Source organism: Physeter macrocephalus, chromosome 15, assembly GCF_002837175.3.
Source record: "Physeter macrocephalus isolate SW-GA chromosome 15, ASM283717v5, whole genome shotgun sequence".
Taxonomy (NCBI): Eukaryota; Metazoa; Chordata; class Mammalia; order Artiodactyla; family Physeteridae; genus Physeter; species Physeter macrocephalus.
The window spans coordinates 42,726,172-42,734,920 of record NC_041228.1 but is presented as its reverse complement, the minus strand read 5'-3'; positions in this window follow the sequence as shown (position 1 = coordinate 42,734,920).

The following is an 8,749-nucleotide window of genomic DNA, read 5'->3' as shown; positions in this document are numbered from 1 at the left end:
AACATCTCCATGTGTCTGCATCCCTAACAAATGATGCAGAGAGATGAGAGAAGAAAGCTGGCTAAGAGTTGCCAGGCCTGACTTCCAATGCCTGTCACTCTCAATTTTTCTGATCATATGCAAGTCATATAAACACTCCAGTCTTATTTTTATCATCTCTAAGATAAAAGTGTTAGATAACTCTGCTGTGTCCCTTCTAGGTTTGATTTTCTATAATTCTAATTTAAAATGTTATCAATGAACAAAACCTTCCCGGTTGGACAGAGATTATCATGGAAAACTTGATCCAGACACTAATTCTTAAAAATAAGAGGATATTGTTAGTCTTACCTTAAAGATTAAGAAACTGGAGTTCCGAATGGTTAAATTACTTGCCCAAGGTCAGTAAGTTTATGAGTGGTGGGGTCAGTAGTCAAATTCGGATATGGTTGAACAGAGCCTATGGAGTCAGATCTGGATTTTAATTTTAGTTCTACCACTTGCTGTGTTACCTCAGGCAAGTTGCTTGAGTTCTCTGAGCATTGATGTTCTCATTAATAGTATAAAGGGAAATAGTATATCACCAACATCTCGGGATTGTTTTGATTTAACACATGTGAAAAATACCTAGTTAGTGCTTGACACATAGTAGGGTTGCAGAAAGTGTTAGTGTCTTCTCTTAGTGACACCATGTTGCCCATGTGCATCAAAGGGAAGGTAAGTGTTTGGTCTAACACTGAGAAGGTGCTGGCAGCCATTGTTTGTTGTAGTGGCTGGTTGACTGGAATTTAATCTCTGTATCCTACTGCCCTCTTCTGGATATCAAACATCAGATCTGCTTGGGAATTCAGCTTACTGGTCCCATCTAATTGAGCAAACTCTGGACCTGGTTCAATAATGCCCACTCCAGAGATGCAAGAGAATCCGGAATCAATTTCTGGATGCAACAAGTGTACATTGACAGGAGAGCCAAGAGCTAGAAATGATAAGGGATTACTGACTGCCATACCTGGTAGGTCTATGGTATGATGAAGTGGTTTAAGGTACGGTTCCTTTCATGTGTGTGCCAAGTAGTCTAACTCTGTTTGACAGTTCTAAGTCCCTTACAAACACTAACCAACATTAAACATGTGTGGATAAACAGACACGAGTAGCCAAAAATACACTTTGAGGTGGACGTGGAAGGGAACACTAACCTGTTTGAGGTTACACACACCTCCAGCCTATCTGTTCAGCCATTGGTTTTGAACACTTATTTTTACCCAAGCTTTTAAACATTTAATTGTATTTATTCACAGAAATATAATTCATCTGTTTCTAAGTCAGTTACACCTTTTGTAACAAAACGCTGTTTTGTATTAAGCTGATGTCCAAAAAGCCAAAGACAACCTTATAAGTATTCAGATATTTAGAAGTTTTTCTTAGGTGAACATGGTGAAATGTGTCAAATGAATTACAAAATATTTGCATTGAAAGTAGTTAGCATATCACAAGATAATGTACAGGGATTCAAAATATTGGAGAGTAAAAAAAGAGAAAAAAATTTTTTTAAGTAAAAAATATTGGAGAGTAAAAGTCAAATTACATTTGAAATGTACAAAGAGAAATTACAAACATTCTGGAAATAAATCCTTCGATAAAGTGAAGAATGATTTTCTGTGTCTAATCACACTCTTATTTATGTTTTACAAATCTCTATTATCACACATTGAGTGTGTTAAAGTGGGATTTGCAAAGCCGTATTATTTATTAGAAAACAGTAAGAACTGTCCTTGTTTTGACATTCATAGATGAGAAGGAGGGATGGAGTAGGAGCCCATCTCAGGACTACAAGATACTAGACATCTGCTATGTTCCCTTCAAGAGCACATGCACACTTTCAGACACACACACATGCACACACACACATGCACACAATTCACATGTCCATCTATTCATTCAGCGAGTACTAGCAGCCTATAATTAACACCCAATTCAAAAATCATCTTATCAAAAAATCCCCAACATGACTCAACAAAATGAATGACCCTTTTCTCTATTACCCTGCCTACTTATTCATCTTTCTATTATTGCCTTTATTGCATTATAATTATTATTTATATGTCTACCCCTCATCTAGACCAAGAACTCAACAGAAGTATGATCTCTATGTCGTATTCAGATTTTTGTCCCCAGCACCTAACCTGATGCCTGGAACAAGTAGATGCTTCAATAAATGTGATGGCGAAAATCGATAACTTGTTTGAAATTCTCTGGTTGTTTTGTCTGTGTGCTGGATATTACATATATGAGTCAGCCAACTTCTAAAACACTTCTCTGCCCACAGACAGCAGCCACATCTCAGTGAATTCAGTAGAAGTGGTGGGTTTTCAGTCACAGACGGTATTCAATCATAGACTGGGCAACACCTCAGTGAGAACTGAAACATGAAATGGAGGTATGGGCCAGATAACATTTCAGGTCCTTCCAGACATGGCCTCCTCTGATTCTAAGGGAGTGCGTCCTTTCTCATCTACCTGTTCACCCTCTTTCTACATTCTGAGAACCCAAGAACCTTCAACGATACTGAATTCCTGAATACCCAAGATGTTTCGCACATACTAGAGAAGACAAAATGTACTAGGAAGGTGGACCTTGGCCCTATAAGTCACTAGGGAACTTGGTTAGAGTTCCTCCTCTCTCTCGGCGTCTCCGAAATTCTAAGGTTGTTCATCATTTTTTACTAATTTTCACACTTTCCAGTTGGGGCTCATTCTCTCTCACGTATGTTGGGATTCCACAGTCATATGGACCCTCCCACCAGCTGTAATCACAGATGAAACAAGCACCACTATGCACGAGGCGCTCTGCTCGACACGTTACATTCATGATGTCATTTTGCCCCTAACAGGTAAGTGCACTGTGAGACCCGTGTTAAAGGATTAAGAAATAAAAACTGAGAAATTTGCCTGATTTCTACCACTAAAGAGTAGTGGAGCTGCAATTCAAGTCCATGGCCTTCCTATTCTGGAATGCATTAACCCTAACCCCGAAGCCAGTGCTTCTCAGACTTTACTGCGCGCACAAATGGTCTGGGGATCATGATTACAAGCTGATCCTGATTTAGTCAATCTGGGGAGGGGCCCGAGATTCCGCATTTCTCACAAGCTCCCAGAAGACGGATGCGCTCACCCTCTGGTTACTCTTTCAGTAGCAAGACACTGTGCCATTCACACTTCCTAATTTCTGCCATGCCTTTAGGCTTTGAACAGCTAGTTCTTCTTGGTGTCTCCCCAGATTTGGAGCCAACCAAGAAGATAAGATGAGAGCATAGTGGGTGGGTTAATCATTTCTGGCACATGCACTCAGTCCATGAGTTATTTACCCACCTGACTAACTAGCACCATGCCTGACCAGACAGAGGTCAGGGGCCTTGATGTGCCCTGCAAGCATCCTCAGTCCACTGAAGAAGAAAAAAGACAGTCTTGTAACTCATTCCCCTCTGACCTAAACCCATCAGAATTTAAACTTAACTGTCAAAAGCAAAATATATATATATATAAATACATAAACAATGCATGAAGCTCTTTCACAATATGTTATTTTAACTATCTACTCTTAAAGCAACTGGTAGTAAAATGTAAGGTTTTTTTTAACCTAAGCAAAAATACCAACATTGAAGGAGGATCAGGACAAGCAAATTTAATGACTTAATATTGCACACTATAAAATCATTCCACTTGAACAACTTTTAATTAATTATAATGCATATATAGCAATTATGCCTGATTTATTAAGAGAAGTTCAGCAGCACTGGATCCTGATCTATGACACCGGTTGCCATGGCATCCAGCATTTACAAGGACATCTTAAGGATCACAATGATGGTGTCAAGGTGATAAGTGTGACCTTCCATGGATTTAATGATAGATAATAATACTGTCCCATCAAAGAAAACACCTCAGACTCAAGGTAGAGCATATATGCATATATGCAGCTTCTGATTTTATTAGAGATAGTTTAAAAGCAGCCAGAAGGAAATTGCATCACTTAGAAGCAAGTTTGTGTGTTTGTGTATATATATACACACACATATACTTGCATATTCATATATCACATGCACATATCTTTAATTGACTATTACATTAGTCACCATATTCAATTAAAGGATGAACCTTTTGGGGGACGGAAGACTAGGTGAAGCACAGGATTTTTCAGGCAGTGAAAGTATTCTGTATGATACTGTAATGGTGGATACATGACCTTATACATTTGCCAAAACCCATGGAACTATACAAATCAAAGCATGAAACAATGTAAATTATGGACTTTAGTCAACAATAGGTTGATATCAGTTCACTAATTCTAACATATGTACTTCACAAATAGAAGATAATAATGGGAGAATTCTGTGGGGGTGGGGGTGAATCTCTATACCACATACTCAAGTTTTTCTGAAAAATTTAAAACTGCTCTAAAACATAGTCTCCTTCGCAGTAAGAATTCCTCCTAGAGGAACCACTAAAGAAAAAGCTCAAAAATTAAGATGGTACAGTCAAGAAATAAGTGGTACTGCCAGGTGAGAAATTAAAAATATCTGTCTCACAAACTGGCCCTTTTCATTTCACACTCTCCGTCCCCTTTCTGTATTCCCAACATGCGCCTGCACACACACCGTGTCCTCACGCTGCCCTGTGCTTGACCAGAGGCTTCCACCATCCTCCTGACAGGAGTCCATCCGTATTCCAGACCTTGACTTGCCCATAAAAACATACCCACACTCCACTCCACTGTGAGGACAGGGATGCTGTCCTCACGGAAATGATGCCAAAGGGAGAAGGAAGTATTCCAACCACATCGTACAAGCGTCGTGTAGACACTTGCATTCACTCCCACCAGATAACGCCATGGGACCTCACCTTGGCTTAGTCAAAGTTGCATGTCTTCAGCAGGCACCCAAGAAACCGTTTTAATGGCAAGAAAAGCATCTTTCAGATCCCTAGGTCTGGAAAGGGGATATTTTGAAACATGTGAGCCATTCGATGGCTTCAAACCCACCACAACTATGTCAAGAGCTGCTCTCTTTGCCTGTCAGTAGAAAAGGAAGGAAAGTCTACCTTCTGCACCAAGCCAAGTACATGTCAATGAAGCTCATCACACGAAGGGAAGAAAGTGCCTCTACATATGTGGTTATTTCATTAATAACCTGCTTTCGTCCTGCTTTCGTCACTGTCACTCCTCTTCTGGTTTTGCAAAACATTCTCACATGTTCCTAAAGGCGGTTCTGTTTTGGTCTCTGCCCAGGGATAGTTCCTGGGGCTGCTGGGATTGTGGAGACAGAAGCAGGAGAAAGATTGGTGTCAAAGACGGAAGAAGAGAAGAAAATTGTAGCTATTCATGAGTTAATAAATTGCTCCACGTACTTCCTGTAAGGTCCTCCTACCCTTTAAAAAAGATCCTCCTCCTGGATATTTTCCTTCTGTCCACATTTCCTCTCCCCTCGAGTACCCGACGACTATTTCTGAACTTTATAGGAAGCATCCACCCCAGTGCTGCCCAGTGTTATTCTATTCCACTTCAGCAAGGAGGCCTGGGAACCAAAATCCCTGAAAGAATGATCTTCTGTCTACGATTATTGTCATAAGTGTTCCTCTGGAACTCACTACTGGCCGTATGGTCTTTAGTTTTATTTGAGAACATTCTTGGCTTGTTTTCTATTAAAGGCAAAGCAGGCAGAGAGCATAGTAAATGAAAAGATATTTCCAGCCGGGTTCTCAGTGAGATTTACTTTTCAGTAAATAAAGTACCCCTGTGAACAAACTGCACATCCTTTGAGATGTATTACTAAAGTTCCTGTCATATCTGTCAATTCAGGAAAAGAGACAATTTGCTAAGTATCCTGTTTCCCTAGAAATTAATTCTTCTGTGAACTGCTTCAACCGCTTTGTCCTTTTACTTCCTAGATCAAATATAGACTCTTGGCTTCCTCTTCAGAGCCACCCAACACTTCAGCTCCCTCTCAGAGGCTCTCTTGCCCTCTTGACAAGCTGCGCTGTGGCCAGCCCATCAGCCGCTTTCTGGCTTTCCTGCCTGTGCACGTGACGGCCTCAGACTCATTGAAAATGCCAACTGCCTCATCCATTAACTGACTCCATCCCAGAAGAAGACCCAAACTGATTAAACCAAAATGTTTATGCTTTCCCAGAACACCCCACTAGCTCCTTCTTTGGGGCCTTAATAGCAAGCAGATTGTTGTCCTTCTTCTTTCCTTAAAATAGTCTTCCATATTCAAAATGGATTAACAATTTGAACTATCAGTTCCTACCTGCCCCAGTTCTGCCCTCCAGCAAGTACTAAAGTCAGCAGATTTAGTCTTCCCTGGTGCCCAGTGTTGGGGTTTGGGATTGGTAAGCAGTCATCTTTCCCTTTCTGGGCTCTTCACCATTTGAGAGCAGACATGAGCAGCCAGAGAGGAATCAGAATCCCTGATTTATTGTTTTGAAAGCTGGATTGGAGAATGTGGCAAGGTTTCTGTCCTCCCTCCTGAAAACTGGGTCCTAACTGCCCCTGACTCAAGCAGCCTGTGGCCAGGGGAGAAGCTGAAGCCAAGCAAGCAGAGATCTGGTCAGGCCTAGTAGGAATGTGTACTTCTTGGTCTGTTTACCACTGGAGAGTGGAGACACGGTCTTCCATGATGACGGGGCTCCAGCAGGTCGAGAAGATCAAAAAAAGGGAAGCAGGCGCTAAATACTTTATCCATTAGCTGATCCTGTCCTAGAAGTTATACTGTAGAAACAAAAAGTCTCAAAGTCTCAGGGGCTTACAGACATCAAGGATTATTTCTTGCTCGTGTATGTTACGTGGCCGTGTGCACCTCAGCTCCACACCATCTTAACTCTAGGACCAAATTAATTCATCTGGGGCATTGCCAGCCAGACGGCAGAGGGGAAAGACATATAGCAAATCCCATCCTGGTGTTTAAAGCTGCTGCTCAGAAGTGATCCACTATACTTCTATGTATTAATAGTAAAGAATCTGGCTTTGCCCAAAGAGCCATCTCAACTTTGCTCCCAGCTTCTGGGAGATAATCTATGTCCTGCCTCATAGGAGTGTCTTCATTTAGGCCAAGGGCTGGTTATACGAACCTTAAGGGGGCCAGCAACACCTGATGGTCTTAAGGTGAGGGGTGGCCATGCCAGAAAAACCAACCATGGGACTTAGGAGAGGTGCTTTCAGTCAACCACCTCGGCAATTAATCCAGAAATCATGCCTATGTAATGGAGCCCCAATAAAAACTCTGAAGACAAAGCTCAGGTGAAACTTCCCTGATTGGCAATACACTATGCATATGGTTTCACATTGATGCTGGGAAGGTGACACTTCCTGAGCACAGTGGAACCCTTCCAGACTCTGCTCTATGCATGGCTTCCTTTGGCTGACTTTTCATCTATATATGTTTCCTATAAGAAACTGTAACCATGAAAACAATAGCTTTCCTGGAGTTCTGTGAGTCTTTATAGCAAATATGAAAACTGAGAGTGGTGTGGGGAACCTCTGAACTTGCACTAGGTGTCAGAAGTGAGGGTGGTCTTATGTGGACTCTCCCTCTAACCTTGTAGTTGGTATCAGAATTTTTAAGCAGAACTGGCAGCCTGGAGGACTGTGCCCTCAAACTTTCAGTTTGGCTAACTCTGAGTAACTTCCATTCACATTTCTTCAGCCAGAGCAAATCCTAGACCATGCTGTCTGAATTCATTGAGGCAGGGATGTATGGTCCTCCCACAAGAAGGAAGGATCTACCACAGTATTTCAGGTAAAGGGTTATAAAGACTTGAACTGAAGTGGCACCAGAGTGATGACAAGAAAAGACTAGATATTATAAAACAAAACCAAAATCAAGAAGATTTAGTGGTTGATTGGATGTAAGAGTAATGAAGTTAAAAGAAGTGAGAATCATTTCCACAGTTGTAGATGTTGGTGATATCATTCACTGAGAAGAACTGGATTGGAGATAAAAGGATTAATATTTAACATGTTAAATTTGAGGATCATTCAGGAAGAGGTGTTTGGTTAGATTGTATTGATCTAGAACTCAACAGAGGAATGATAGCTAGAGATAAGGATTTAGAATACATCTCTGAATAGGGCGTAGTTGAGTGAATGAGATCACTAAAGGTATCTAGAATATAAAATGGGGAAGGCTGAGGATAGAATCCCAGGGCAATGCTTTTCAGTCTTTTTTCATGTCAGGACACATAGACATTTGTGCAGCTCACTGGGTTAAAAAAAAAAGGCAGATCAAGTCTGCAGGCAACCAGCCTGTAGGCTCTAGCCACTGCCAGGACTGAGGGGATCACTACCCATGATGATAGGGAAGCTCAGCCCTACAGAATAAATACATTTAGGTAACTGGAAAAGGACAAAGGAAACTGAGGAAGGAAGGAAATTGGAACAATTGCCATCATGGAGGCCAGGAGAGGGAAGAGTTGTCAAAAGGAACTTCAGAGAGGTTGCATAAAATGAAAACTGAGAAGTATGAGCCAGTTTTGGCAAAGAGTAAGTCAATGATGAACTGAGAGAAAGGGGTTTTGTGGAGAGGTGGTGTAGAATCAAGACTAGAGGGGGATGAAGGATAAAAGTGATAGAAAAAGATAAAACACGAGTAGAGATAACTCTAAGGCTGGGCTATGGATGAGATGAAAGACATTGCTGATAGCTAGAGTTTGTCTTCAAGTGTAGGGGGAGTTTTTTTAAGACGGGCAAGACTCCAGCATTTCCAAAAGATGAAGAT